This window comes from Scardinius erythrophthalmus (genome assembly GCF_964197995.2).
Source record: "Scardinius erythrophthalmus genome assembly, chromosome: 5".
NCBI classification, from domain to species: domain Eukaryota; kingdom Metazoa; phylum Chordata; class Actinopteri; order Cypriniformes; family Leuciscidae; genus Scardinius; species Scardinius erythrophthalmus.
The window spans coordinates 11,175,936-11,191,480 of record NC_138225.1 but is presented as its reverse complement, the minus strand read 5'-3'; the positions used below and the strand labels follow the sequence as shown (position 1 = coordinate 11,191,480).

The 15,545-nt window shown below is 36.2% G+C and overlaps 1 protein-coding gene across 8 annotated transcripts in view; it reads right to left on the bottom strand.

Moving 5' to 3' along the window:
• fbrsl1 (fibrosin-like 1) overlaps positions 1-15,545 on the bottom strand; it is a 317,505-nt gene that overhangs the window by 161,744 nt on the left and 140,216 nt on the right. The window lies entirely within an intron of this gene.

Here is a 15,545-nt window from a genome sequence, read left to right as displayed (position 1 = left end):
CAATAGGGAAGAAAACACTATCGCAACTTCCGTTTCATGCCAACTTTAACAAACCAATTGTTACGTGGACCTAAAATCAACAGTCCAGCTCTGAGCTTCGATACCCATTACAGTTTTTTTTTTCTCACATTTATAAAATCCAATCTGTTCTGTTCAATTCTCTACAAACTGTTGCTCTGTACAGTAGTTGACCTGAAAGACAAAACTGACCATAGAATTATACCTGCAATCACTGTCAGTCTTCGCTCACCCTACCACAGCTTCCAAATTAATATTTATCATTTAAATACTGTAAATTCAGACTTGTTTATAAACCTCTGAAAGCAAAAACCCACTTAGACTGTAGCCTAAATGACATGCATTTGAGAATAAATTCTATAAATGTGGAGTTCTGTTCTCCCAGCCGACTATTGAGGGGCAATTGTGAAAAGCTTCATCTAGTCTATTAAATGTTCATTGCTCATTTAAGATCACCAAAGGGATCACATTAGACAGACATAGTCTTAATGTGAGGACTCGCCTCATTGGCGCTTGTGGTAAATGTTCCCTCCATTAACCACAAAGATCATGGATAAAGTGGTTTTAAATTGACTGATTCTCGAAACAGACAAAAGTTGTACACTGATTCCATACCAGTGAAACACTAACAGTGATTCTTTTATATTAGTTCCATTTCCAGTAGCTGGAAAGTTCTGCGAGGCATCACACTCAGAAAGTAAATGGAAAATGTATTGTGGCAGTATCATGGTACAGTATTGGATGGTAATATAATATACTAATACTGTTTATGCACTTTTTATATATCTCAAGATTCAACATTTTGGTATTACCATGGTATCCCTTTCAGAATTCCAGTTAGTGTCCAAGATAACCAAATAAAATAAATACTGGCCACAAGGTTGTCTCTCAATATTATCTGCTTTGTCATTCAGGATCAGCAGACAAACAAATAAACAAACATGCAAACAAAACAGGTTGGAGGAGATGCTCCACTCCAAGGCATATCAGTTTCGGCTTGATGCTATCTGTGCGATGTACCACATCTCCTCCCACAGGGACTATACTATTGGGCTATTTCAGGGTATGTTAGTGCCTACGTGGTGATAGACTCATCTCCCAGAGCCCTGAATGTGTATGTGCGCGTGTACAAAAATAAGTTTAAGGGGAATAGCGTATCCTGTATCCCACGCAGCAGGTGCGGTGTGTTAGTTAATGCTTTAAGTAACATTAATTAACGGGACCTTATTTTAAAGTGCTACCAAAAATGATTATGATTAGTATTATTAAAGTATAACAAATTATTATTATAGTTAACTGAAGTATACATATATATTTTACTTTCAGAGTCTCCTTAAATTAGTGTTGATGCATCTCCTGCGTTTCCAGTTGCATGAACATTTCAAACTTTTTCTATGGCATTTTAAAATTGCCAGCAATTTAGATAGCAATTTATAGATAGCATAAATGTGGCCATTTACATGCGGGACATCAGATCCTATCAGAATGGAAATTGAAACTCAGTCACCCAACTTCCTAAAGATCACAGCGGTCTCAAAGCACCTTCTGAACATCACTTCAGAGTGAGGAGGAGGGGTGTTTTTTTGCTTTTCACTCTCTCTCTCTCTCTCTTATGCTTGATAGTATCAGGCCAAACTGCTATCAGCGTGTGGGAACAAGAGTATGCGCCTATCGGCTCATCTTGTGGTGGGACGTTTTTCACTCAGAGGGGGGCGGTTGGTTTCAGACGAGGCGAGAAACTACACACAGCTGTCAATACTGCAAACCCACAGTGGAAACGTTTTTTTTTTTTTTTTCTTGTTTCTGTTTTGTTCTCTGATCGGATCGTTTTTAGTCTCCCTTTTGCATGCATTTATACTGTGATTGAAAAGGGAAGCTATTTATGTGCATAAAGAAAGCAAAACAGTTCTTTCATTCTAAAAAAAAAAAAGCGACATTAGTAAGCTACACTTTTCCGATGTACATGTCCTTCCTTTCTCACTAATTTAAGACGTAAAGCAAGCACGCAAAACGAAAAAAAAAAACAAATAGCAGTTAAAGGGACTGTTCACCCCAAATTGAAAGTTGTCATCTTTTACTCACCCTTATATCCTCGCAAACCTGTATGACTATTTTTTTATGTGGAACACAAAAAAGTAATTTTGAAACACGTTTCAGATGTTTTTTGTCCATACAATGCAAATCAGTGGGGTCCAAAACAACACTGGAACCCACTGAGTTTCACTATTATTTTTCGTCTTTTGTATTCTAAAGAAAATGTTTGGAATGACACAAGGGTGAGTAAATGACGACAGAATTTTCATTTTTGGGTGAACTATGCCATTTTTAAAACAAGCAGGTTTACTAGATTTTTTATAAGGATACAGGAACATACTTGGACATCTTGGCAGTGAGACATCGCCTCTGGTCTAGCATATTTTTTCATGCTCTTGTTCTCAGTCGGTCTCTGTCATGCCTATAGCCTCCTTCCAGATGCATTAGCCTGACTGGCCGCACAGGGCCCGAGCAGTTCCATCAGTACTGTCATAGACACTTTAGCGTGACGAGTCAGGCGGCAGTAACCCAGCTCTTGATAACACACTTTAGCGGGAGGAGAGGGATCGACTTCGCCACGGCAAACTCAAGAACAGATGTGAGATCTTTAAGGGACATGGGGCTTTTGTTTGGGTGATCAAGCAATTCGAATTTAAATCGATAATTTTCAGTTCTGTGAGAATGTCAGGGTCTTTAGAAGGTTGAAAAACAACATACACAAAATCTAATGAGGAACAAGAAGTGCACAACAGATCTTTTTTGTATTGTGAGTAAAACAGATAATCGAGATAAAAAAAAAAAAAAAAAAAAAAAAAAACAGGTTAAATTCATCGGTTGTTGATTGGAAGGAGGCAGATTTGAACATGAGCTTGCATTTGATTGTAGGATGGGATGAGGTTTACGTGGACTAAATGAAAGGAGAAATCTGTAATTTCAAGTTTCGATTAAAAATGTGAAGGTTCAAAAAGAAGTAGACGGAAAAAAAGAAATATATGCATGGTTTTTTTATTATTATTTTGAATTATTTTTTATTTTTATAAATTTTTTACTGTCTATATAGTTTTTATTTCTATTTTAGTTTGTTATTTTTGTACATTAAGTTAAACTAAAGGAAAATAAGAAATGCTGCCGTGCCAAAAAGCTCAAATAAAACAAGTTTAAGACTTTTATATTTATTTTATTTCAGTTAATGTTCATTTTATTAAAGTTATGAAAACGTTGTTTTATGGTTTTTAATTTCAGTTAACTATAATAACCCTGTTCACACATAAAATCAATAACAAGCATTTAGAAAATCGATAGGATGAATACCCTTTTCATGCCGACTTTATTAGTACCATAAAAGTAGTCCATATGACTCATGTGCAATATTCTGCAGTCTTCTGAAACCATATGAGAGCTTTCTGTGAGGAACACACCAAAATTGAAGTTATTCACTGATCATCTTGCCCTCTAGGGAGCTGTGAACTGCTGCAAATGATTCATGAGTCAGAGGCACTGCATTTAACTTGAGAATTGCGCAAGTTGTGAACAACTTATTCAGACCAGTTTTATGAATCTATTAACTGGCCACACAAGGGTGAGAAAATAATGACAAATTGTGCATTTTTGGGGTCAACTATCCTTTTAACTGATGGTTGTCATTGTGGATGTGCTGATCATCAAAAAAGCAAGTTTTATAGCATCGGAAGACTTTGAAAAGTTAGTGAGGTTTTCAGACTTTGGTGTCAACATATGTGGCTGGGCTAATGGTATTGGTTGTGTTGTCAAGGCAGATGCACATGTCTATCAACAAGTCTGCTGGACTGTCTTTTTAAAAGCATTATGAAAACCAAAAAACAACACCTTTCACATTTCAATGTCAACATATGGTTGGGTGTCAATTGATTTGCTTGCATAGCGATCTTTACAGCAGTTCATTTTGTCTTTATCAACACCTTTGTTATACTGACACGGGTGCTGCCCATAAATAGCGAATTACAATCGCAAGCTAGCACAGTTTGTGGCGTCTGCTTAGCCCACGTCAGACTAAATAAAGCTGTATTTGTAAAACACACTTGAAATGTTTTGAGAGCTAGGATGTGTGATCTACTATATAGTGAGAAGTCAATTATTTTTTTGTAGTTGCACTTCAAGGTGAAATGTCTCATTTCTGTGACAAGTGCATGACACCAAATGGAATTTCAAAAATAATGACCAGAGGTTTCAGGAACATTCACCCTTTCTGCCACTTGGCGGATAAATAGATAGTCCACCCCAAACTCACTTGCTGTGGACTGGCTTGTTTGGTAGGTTTTTTGGTAGATGTCATAACACCACCACCTGGACCCAAAAAGCAGCTTTCTATACTTAAAAGTTGGCATGTATTCTAATCGAAATTTTGAAAACATATGTATATATTTTTTTGGAGAACTCTTAAGAAACCTTATAATAAATATAATAAATCCTCTCCCGTGACCATCAGATGTGCATCTCAGAATCTCTCTCTGAAGTAGTAAGTCATCCGTTTACTTTTTGGCGACTGTTTTGGGAAAACTGTAAATTCTGACATACTACTCTTTTCACATACTGTTTTTCTCAAAATATATTGTAGGGAATTATTCAATTTTGGATACAGGACAGATACTGATTGAAAATAAGCAAATATGGCAGGGGTTCCTAGCCTAGCAACTACCGTAGAGATGAATGCTAACAGCTTTCTCCAGGTCTTACAGACCTCCTTGAGGGAGGTGAAATGCTCAAAAAGAGCAAAGTTTAGAAGGCATCACAGTCGCAATGGCTTACTTAAATTCAAATCTGCAAATTGAGAATTTTAAAGTATTTTAACACAAAAAAAAAACATTACACACCTCAGCTTTAACAAGTGCAGATTGCCATTCATTGCAGTTAAAGAGATTCATCATGCTACAATGCCAACATTTGAATAACGTCAATTTATTTACAGTTTTTCACTTCGAGAAAAAAACAAAAAAAAACACACGTCTCATTCCCTTAAGTACAATTCTCGACCTCACTCTCCCTAGAGAAAACAATAGAAACATTCTCTCTGCTCTGAAAACAAATGCTCTGTTTTGATTTCTGCAGCCTTGAATGGATGGAGATAAAAGCAGAGACCATCTGTCTGGTTGGCGGAGCGGCACTGGGAATTGATCACAGTGAGTTACAGTAAGTGCATTTGCATTCTCGCCGCTCTAAACTGCTTTATTATCCCCACGACGACTCGCTCTTCCAGCTGAGCCCCTTGGTAACAGGGTGACAAAACGCCTAGTGGGTAAACACCTTTAAAAGGATTTGACGCACTATAATGGAAAAAAAAACGCTTCTGTTTTGTTATGGCCTTTCACTTTCTGTTTGGCTTAAGAGTAAAGCATTGTTGTGGTGCACAATCAGATAAAGGCAGATGTATATAGCAGAGAATGTACAGAGGACAAAAGATGCTGCGCTAGCAAGTGCATGGAAGAAAATTGCACCTTTAAAAGTAAATAAGAAAAAAAGCTCCAAGATCTCACGCTAGATTACAGAAACCATAAAACCCAAACAGATATTTAATGAATACGGTAAGGACTATGATTCACACGTAAAAAAACATGAACAACATTAAACAGAAAAGAATGTGCTTTCATCCTTACCAGCCAATAGTGTGCGTTTAGGGTGGGGCTATCTGTTTGTTCAACCAATGGCGGTGTTCAAAAACTGTTTGAAAACAATCCTTTTCGCAATTCCAGCCGTTAACACAGAAATTATACACTTCAGCCTGAAACAAATGCAGAAAAGATGCAAAAATGCAGCAAAAAAAAAAGAGAGAAAGAGAAGTTATTTCCCATCTTGCTGCTGGATCCCCTTGGAACGAGCTCAATTTAACCTTGAAGAATAATGAGATCTGACGTGCTTAAATGTTAGCATTCTTAAATCACCAGGAAGTGCCTCGGCGGAGGCCATAATCACTGTGCCAAATTGCTGTGCTCGCTAATTTCATTTCTCCCTCCGCATTCACTGGCAGTTAGACTCCATTACTCAACAACAGCCATTTAATGCTCCCAGGTCCCAGAGGTGTTACATTAAAATGTAATAACTTGCAATGTAAATGAAAACAAAAACCATTATTTTTCCTCTCCATTCCCATTCTCTACCATCTCCTCCTACCTATCTCTCTCTGTGGGGGGAGTTGGGATCTAATTCTCAGCCCATCTGGCTGGTGTAATGAATGTGAGGCGAAGCCAGGATGCTCCGCTATTGACTCTGAGAGCATGGCGAAACACCTGAGTGGCCCTCCCGGGGTATTCTCTGACACTGGGCCAGTAGTAATTGGAGACCAATAACTCTGTTATGTATGGACTATCAATTTCCAAATTGGTCTGGCAGTATTTGTGGCACCGTTTGATAAGGTGATCTCCCTAGAATCGTGAAACCGCAATGTCGTTCATAAGCCAGGTAAGAAGTGCTTAGGCCAGGTTTAACCTCTATATGGAGGGTCTCCCTCTGAGAGGAACAGCTTTAGCTATAGGAGTCCTGCTGCATAGTGGGCTTCATTATGATCAGGGCACTTCTGCACAGAGAGGAACCTCAGATTGTATTAATAACATAGCAGGAGGGAGTTAGTCTGGTCACTGAGCTGCAAAATACCATGTGGACAGTTTGCTATCTACATTTTAACTGTTAAATCATGCAAATGGAAAAATGGAGATTAAAATCAATAAATGGTAAAAAATTCTTATGTATTTAAAGTGGACACATTTCTGGAAGAAATTGTGTGTGTGATTATTTTTTTATGATCATTATGCATGATTATATAAGACGGGTGGGGCCTGGAAGCCTCTTGCTAGAGTAAAAGATTAAAAAGAGTAACTGTCAGAATTTACAAGAAATACAATTGCGGAATTTCAAGAGATGGTCACAACCAAACAAAATAGTTACAATCACAAGAACAAGTTGCTTGAGAAATAAAATAGACACTTAATCTAAACATACTTAAAATTAAGAATTCTAGGCAAGTAATCAAAGAAGTGAACGTATGACACTGACCATGTGAAAGAAATTATCATGATTTTAACGGTAAAAATGCGACAGTAAAAACCTATTGATTGTTTAACAGTAAGTTTCCTTTTCTATATACAGTGAATAACTGTAATTGATCTAACCTTACGTTTAATGTAGTTTTATAGTAAAATACTGTTAAACTTAGAACAAGTCACTGTATAATTTACAGTGAAAAAACGTAAATTGACATTCCCAGAATTCCATGCATGACACGTCAAATTTGATGCATTTTCGTTGAAATAACTGTTTCTTCTTAGTTTTTTTTCTAATCAGTTATGTACGTTAGTGTTTTATGTAACATCTAATGTTGTTAAATTAATGTTTATTGCATTTTTTTAAAATGTCATGTGTGTTACCATGATGGTGTTTACAGATGGTGGTCAACCAGAATGAGACTTTTACCGCCGCCGTTCCCGCGGCGGCAAAATTGGGATGTGTATTTGCTGCCTTTTACCGCTGAGTGGCGCTGTAATCACAGACTTTGAAAAGTGTCAGTTTATTCTCTTTATGACGTAATCTGCCGCGGCAGTAATTTGAGCTGAGGTCACAGATAAATTCAAGATAAATATTGTGGTTAAACGAATTCAAATTCATTAAATTTAAACAAAGTAGACACACGTTAACATTGTGTGCCCAGTTTTTCTATAATTTAGAAAGGCTATGTCAATAGGTTACTTGTCATTTTCTTCGTGTTATTTTAATGTGTTTGTAGATTTATTAACTGAAACATAACAGTGAAATAACTTAAAATAATTTACCGTGAAATTAAAACATTTTCAGGACTTGCAGCTCCTAACCGATGTAGTCGGTTTAAGCATTCTTTGTTATATTCAGAACTAAATAGCCTTACATGTTACAAACTTTTAAAACAGAGAAAATAGTAGACGTTGGCGATTCAGAAGGTAGCTCTGTGGTCAAAGCATTATCAATAGCCTCTCGGAGCTTCAAACGATCTGAGATCGAATCTCAGTGTAGCCGACAGTGTTTATGTTTTTCCGTTCTTGATGCTTAAATATGCATCTGTTTATTAAAGTCAATCATCTTGTTTAATTATCAATTGTACATTACAACATAAATTTGCTACATTCCCGCTGCAAAGACGACACATCTGATGAAGGAAGACTGTCAGCCGATTGCACCAGAAAATGAAGATGATTCGTCTTTAATCTGCTAAATAATTTTTTTGTGTGTGTGTGAATCATTCACGAGATTGAGATGACTGACAGTGATACCCGGCCATATCAACGGAAGACATTTTTCAAAACAGATCGAACAAATCAGAAAAATACTTTCAATACAGTATTGCTTTCAATTAAAAAATAAACAATGAAAATGTAAAAGAAAAATACAATTAATTAAGTTTGAAAACCCATCGCATATTTTAAGATATGAATAAAGTGTCGGGACAGTTTATTTATTTAAACAGGGTTGCATCGATAGAGTTTATTCCCTTTGTGATGCAAAATAAGAAACACAGAATCTTAGGCCTATTCTTGCAACATTTTAAATTTCTATTGTCAAAGAAATTGCAGCTAAATTAAAAAATTAAAACGGTACAAAACGGAAAAAGTTCAAAGCAACATAAATTAAGAACAGGCGTTTTTCTTTGCCTCTCTCGCGATGGATATTTTTTTTGTAAGTTTGGTCTCCCTCACTGCGCGCGGCGGGTCTTTCTCGAAATTAAGCATTTCAGCGTAAAAAAACACCATACAGCTGATAATACTGTATATGTCGCTGTGTGTCATCCACACAAATCACGAAAGAAAAAACTGTAACAAATAGCTTTTGTTCCTTCAAAGATACAACATGCCTTGCTGAATTCACCTCACAATAAAACGAGGTGGGTCGCCAATAAAAGAGCTCTGTATCTGCTAAATTTAAATTGTTTGTGGAAAACCTATACAATCAATAAAACTACAATATATAATTTAATAAGATATAGGGCCTACTGTACATAGGCTATGGACTTTTGGAGATTTTGAGATTAATCCTTAAAAGAATTTTGCCTTTGCCTCATCAGGCTGGCTCCGACACTCTCCATATGAAAGACGGAACATTAACACCTCTGTCCTGCACCCCCACGATAAAGCAAAGTATTGCCTTCTCCAAACCCCCCACAGGCTAGCTGAGTTTGCAAAACAAAACAAAGAGTTTGCCACTCGTCGTGCCAAACAAATTATAAACTTCAATATTTAATTCAAAACAATCTCAAAACGCTTTGAGACATTTTGAAAAGCCGTGGATGCATTACTGCCACTGGAACCATGAACGCAACAGAATACTGGTTCTGATTTTATTGTTTGTCGTTTAAACGTCATATATATTAATTATTATAGGCTACAGAAGTAAAGTCATTGTATAATATTTGTTCCTTAGTGTAAAATGGAAATGCATGGCGATTTTATTTTGTAAATAGGCAAAAAAAAAATGTTTTAGAAGACAAATCTCTCTGCATCAACAATAGACTATAAAATGCATTAATAGGCTAATATAAAAATATCAATAGTCTAAGTTAGTTCGGGATTCGATCCCGTGTCATCTAAATGATCGTAACGTAAGTTCAACCACTCGGCCACTATTCACTCGTTGCGATACGGCCTAACGTTCCAGTGTGTGTTCGCTCGCACGAGCGAGAAACGCTCTTCATTCAAATGAACGCGCCGCCGCATTTGTTGAACACTAATTCAACATGCCAGAATAAAACCTGGCTTTAGAACAATGCATAGCGCCACTCGTCGTGGTGTGCCAAAAATTACAATAATTTAGTTTAATTTATTTCAGTGTTAATGTTTGAGTTAAAAAATCCTCTACAAATTAAATTAACCCAAAGTCGGCTATAAGAGTCCTTTAGGCTACGTAAAAAGCAAAGGGCTTACAGTCTTAACATTTAGGCTACTTTGCTTAAATTCGATACATTTATTTTCAGTAGGGCCTAATACATTTGTAGGGATGTAATTTCAGTATGCTTTACCAACGCTATGTATTCAATTAAAGTTCCAAGAGGTCTGGTCTCTATATTTCCTTCCCAGCTGACACTTATATGCAAGTGCACACTGCACAGCAAAAATCACAACTTGTGCTTGCTGCGAACGCAGGTTATTTAAGGTGTCTCAACTGTACACAGTCTACCCTACAGTGTGAATTCGTTACAAGGTTTCATTTAATTACATTAACGTGCAGCAATTTGTACAAATAGAGTCTATAGGCCTACTGTTGTAGACATTAAATAATCTCATTTAGTATCATATTTGTTAAAATATTATAATGTTGTTTTTTCAATCTATGTTGAATATGAAAAGTGAACAGCATGAGTAAGATAAGATGCATTATATCGAGAGATGGATATGGAGTGGGTCAGACATGATTTTGACCACTTCATTAAGTTTTGTTTAGTAGAAACCTTTTTTTAAAGTGAATTTCGTTTTCTATAAATTGTATCTTAATTTTAATCATTTTTTCATCACCCAATTGTCTGGATTCAATAAGAGAAGCAAACAGACACTAATCATAGAGGCGCCCGTGGGGTCACTTGCATTGCACGTCAGCTGGAGCGCATCTCATCCTCCTAACTTAACGAAACTCAGCGTATGCCTCACACAGACATGATAAATACATCAAATACACAAAGCTTGAAATGTCTTCAAACGAAATAATTCAAAACGAAAAAGAAAAAGGCTACTCTCTGATTATGTCTTTGTGCATTTCTCTCTAGGTGCGTTCACTACAAATATGGCGATCGTCAACTTCATCTTTGCAGTCGACACTGTCAGAAAACACTAGTTCATTGATAAAAATCATATGAAGACAAGGCATATATTAAGTTATTTTAGCTGTTATGAGAAAAATAAATCTAACAAAACCTAAAATCTAAATCTAATAAAAAAAAAAAAAATATATTAACGCCAATTCAACATGCCAGAATAAAACCTGATTTTTGAACAATGCGTAACGCCACTCGGCCTGGTGTGCCAAAACACTACATTTTAAACTTCAATGTTTAATTCAAAACAATCTCAAAACGAGTTGTGATTTTTTTTTAAAGCCTAGCCTATATACATTAAGGGCATTGAAACCAGGATCTTAACTAAAACGTGTTCCGCGTAATCTCTCAAAAAATTATGCCACACTACTCCATGTAATTTTTTTTTTTTTTAAGGACTGCTTTTGAAATCACTATAAATTGTATCGCTCACGAGAGCTCTTCGTTTATCTAATTCCTCAATAGAATAGTAAAAATATTCAGCGTCATTGCTCCTAACATCGTCTCTATTTTTAACTTTTGATTCTATTTTTTCAGCTGTAAAATTGATTCTATCTTTGGTTCTATTCTGTTGTAGCCTAATAGGCCTATTTATATAAATGAAAAATATGCCTATTATTTAACCCACTTACATTTTAAAATACGGCAATTGCTGCTGTTTTGCACAATGTCCCTTTGCGCCACCTGGCGGTCATTTCGGGAACGACTTTGAAATGCGGCTGGTTTATTTTCGCCGCGGTAATTTCGCCGCGGCGGCTGGCGCGGCGGTAATAGGCATTCTGGTTGACCACCATCTGTAGCATTTGTGTGAATGACTGTGCACCATATTAATATTTACCTTCTAAACTTGTAGGAATTGAAAGCTGCTTGTGAGCTTGGATTCATCATGTGACTTTCAACACTTGATTTTGGTGGTTTATCAGTTTATTACAAAGGTACAAAACCAACATTAGTATAGGTTGGTATATCAACATTACATCAGTTAATGAAATACCTTTTTACTGTAAGTTTAAGTTAAATCTGTAAAACCTAAAAAGTTGCTACTGTTTTTTGCTGTAAATTTCTGGCAACCACAGCTGGCCGTATTTTCTAAAATATTTCTCAAATCATGATCATCAGGTCCACCATATGCTGTCAAGCAAGCAGAAAAGGGAACAAACCCAATACTGAAACGTTCTGAAATTCACAATACTATATAAAGCAATGATAATTCGTTCAGTCTACACAAACTAATGGTAAGTTTAAATCACTTACACAATATTCATCTACTAACTACTGCTCAAAACAAATGACAAAACCTTAAGTCTGTAACTGGTCTGCTTTGGGGACGAGTCTATGTAACCAATCAACATGAGGACATGATAAGCTCCTTTTCCGTAAACACTCAAACGCCTTCACAATCTAAGAGATCTAACGGGCATGAAAGAAGGCACGTAGCAGAGGCCGGTCTGGGACATGCCAGTCCTGCTGACTAGAGGGTGGAGATGACAGAGGAGCTTGAAACTAAGGGTTCGTACGAGCATAGAAGGTGTTGTATGAGTTTGTGTGGAGACGCCTAAGAGCAGATAAACATGCTCGCTTTGCTACAGGAAATCTGGGTTGTACCTGGTGGGGTGCAACTGTTAGCCTGAAGCAAAGCCGCAGAGAAGGTGAGGTGAGACTGAATAGTGCTAGTGTTAAAACCACAAAAAAAGTTCTGCTTGTATTTAATCTTTTCTTTCTCTCACTTTCCGTTTCTGTCTTTTTTCCATGTCGTGCTCGAGCTCATTTAGAGCGGCCAGTGCATAAATTTACTGGTGGCTGCAACCTTTAACGCCTGAGTGGGGACAGTGTGATCTTACACACATAGTGAAACTAAGGTTGTGAAAAGGAAGCAACTGTCATTCAAAATACATATGGAAAATAACCTTCGAAAGTTTGAGCACACCTTATTATACACTAATGTTCAAAACATTGGAGTCGGTAAGATTGTTTTTTTTTCCATGTTTTTGAAAGAAGATCTAAAACACCGTAAAACAGTAACATTTAGAATTTTTATTGTAATTTGAAATAACTGTTTTCTATTTTAATATATTTTAAAATGATTTTTTTTTTCTTTAAAGGCAGAGATTTATTTGAGCATCCTCACTCCAGTTTTCACTGTCAAATGATCATTCAGAAATCATTCTATTCAATTTCTTCAAATTCTTCAAATGTCATGATCAATTATGAAAATAGTTGTTAAAATAGTTTTTTTTTAAGTTAAAAAGAACAGCATTTATTTTAAATATTTTGTAACATTATAAATGACTTTACTGTCACTTTTGATCAATATAATGTGTCTTTGCAACATAAAAGTATTCATTTCTAAAACATTTATACTGACCCCAAACATTTCAACGGTAGTGTAAATATTTTCCACATTTTAGAATAGTAAAACTTAAAAACTATGCCAAAAATATAAAATATAACGCACTACCTTTGACGTCCAAATCAAAATATTGTACATGGAATGCATTTTCTCCTACTTATTTTGATATGCTAAATAAGTATGATTATGTGATTAGCTGCATTTTATTATTCACATTTAGCATTGTACTTTCTATCAGAACAGAAAAGTCGTGACCAACCACTGCTTTAAGGCTAATAATTAAATACAGTATAACTAATAAGTAGCAAAGGGTGGAAAATCATTATTACACCTTCAGAAGGATATAAACCTAAACCCTCAGCGTTCTTAATAAAACTAGCACTTTAAGTGTTATTGGAGGTGTTAAAATCTCAGGTAGTGAGGATAGGAAGAAGAAGAGAAAAAAAGGGTGATGAAACTCAACTTCCCTCCCTGTAGCCCTGACAAAAGGCAAGATGCGGAGCTCTCCTCTCGCCCTTAGGAGAGACGCCATGTTGAAACCCACTAGAGCTATAAAAGAAACATTTTAGCTTGTGTGTAAGAGCCGTATCGCTCCGAGCGCTGCTTAATTTCTGCCTTTGTTTGGGTGGCAGAGAGACTCTCAGGGTTCTGTAAGGCCTGCGGGTCTTTTGTCTCACAGTAGAGGAGGTCTGTTCAATGCCTGAAGCAGTTTTGTTCAGAGAAAGCTTTTGTTCCGCCCCTCATGCTGAGATTTGGCAATGGGTCTCAGGCTGAAACACAACCCAGACAGCAGCACAGGTATTTCCTCTGAGATTGTGTCCAGAACTAGCATGCCAGACAGCCTGAGATCATAAGAAAAGAACAGAGATGCCGTAAAGGAACATGGAACGTAAACATCTTTGCACTTTATTGCATAGGTTTTAGCTTTTTATTAACGTTTTCTAAAGAATAATTCAGTGGTGCTCACCCAAAACTCAACATGATGCTATAGGTTTCCAAATGGTTGTCATGATGTTGCTTTGAGGTTGCTGAGGTATCCGGTGTTGTTGGTTGGATGTTTAAGTGGTTGTGTACTAACGCAAGTAAAACGAGCCCACCTTCAGTTCAAATTCACCCTCAGATACCATTCTCAACCTTTTGGACTTCAAGACTCAAACAGGCCGCCCATATTGACCCAGACATTTGTGCTGTAGTTATGATAATGGTGCTTCTTTTCAATCTTTTTTCAGAAACAGAAACTGGGTTGAATAAGTAACTATAATTAATTTTGTAATTCTAGAAGATTCATAAATACATAACAGTTTGCTAGATTAAGGGACACATCATACTCAAATAAATACACACAAATAATAATTATTACTGATTAATAATAGTTTACTAGATTAAATGTTTACTAGATTAAATAGTTTACTCCATATAAATACATATTTTATTATTATTATTATAATTATTATTGTTAGTATTAGTAGTAGTCCTAGTAGTAGTATTAATACAATACATAAATAAATAAAGTGTGCTATAATAAAGGACACATCATATTCCAAATAAATAAATACACATTTTATTACTATTGTTATTATTATTATTATTATTATTATTATTAGTAGTAGTAGTAGTAGTAGTAGTAGTATTAAATAAACAAACAAACAAACAAACAAACAAACCAGTTTGCAATATTAAAGGGACACATCCCAAATAAATAAATGCATACACTAATTTTATTATTATTGGAATAAATAGATAAGTAGGTACGTAGTAGTAGTAATATAAAACACATTTTGGTATTTTAATTTAATTAGTTTTTTTTTTTTTTTTTTTTTTTTTCTCCATATAATTAAATGATAATACTGTAAGTCCTACATGGAAGTTTGCTGAGGCTCTTGGGTTGAGAACTATTGCTCTAAGACATGGCTTGAGTTCCTCTAATTTGTTGCACACATTTAGGTAATTTCAGTTAGGCTAACTGAACACAGACTGCCTTTTTTAAATACTGAACCCTATGGCTATTTTGCCCATATCCCGACTAATGGATGAGGTTGAGTCAATGTTAAAATGATAAGGGAGTTCAATGTTAAATGGTGGTTCTGCTCTGATAATGAGCCAGCTTTAATGTGCTGTGATTCCCAGTGGGGTGGCCAGAGAGCTGACGTGTTCCGGGTGTTTAAGACACCTGAGAGAACCATGTTATACGCCCACAGCTGCGTTATTAACTGGAGCGCTGTAAATCCACATGATTTATTGAGCTCCCTTTCCTGTGTAATCACACCGCGGTGCAACTGAACACAGGGGGAAGAGGAGGAGAGAACGAGGGGAAAGGAGAGAATAGGAGGATGGGTGTTGAGAAGA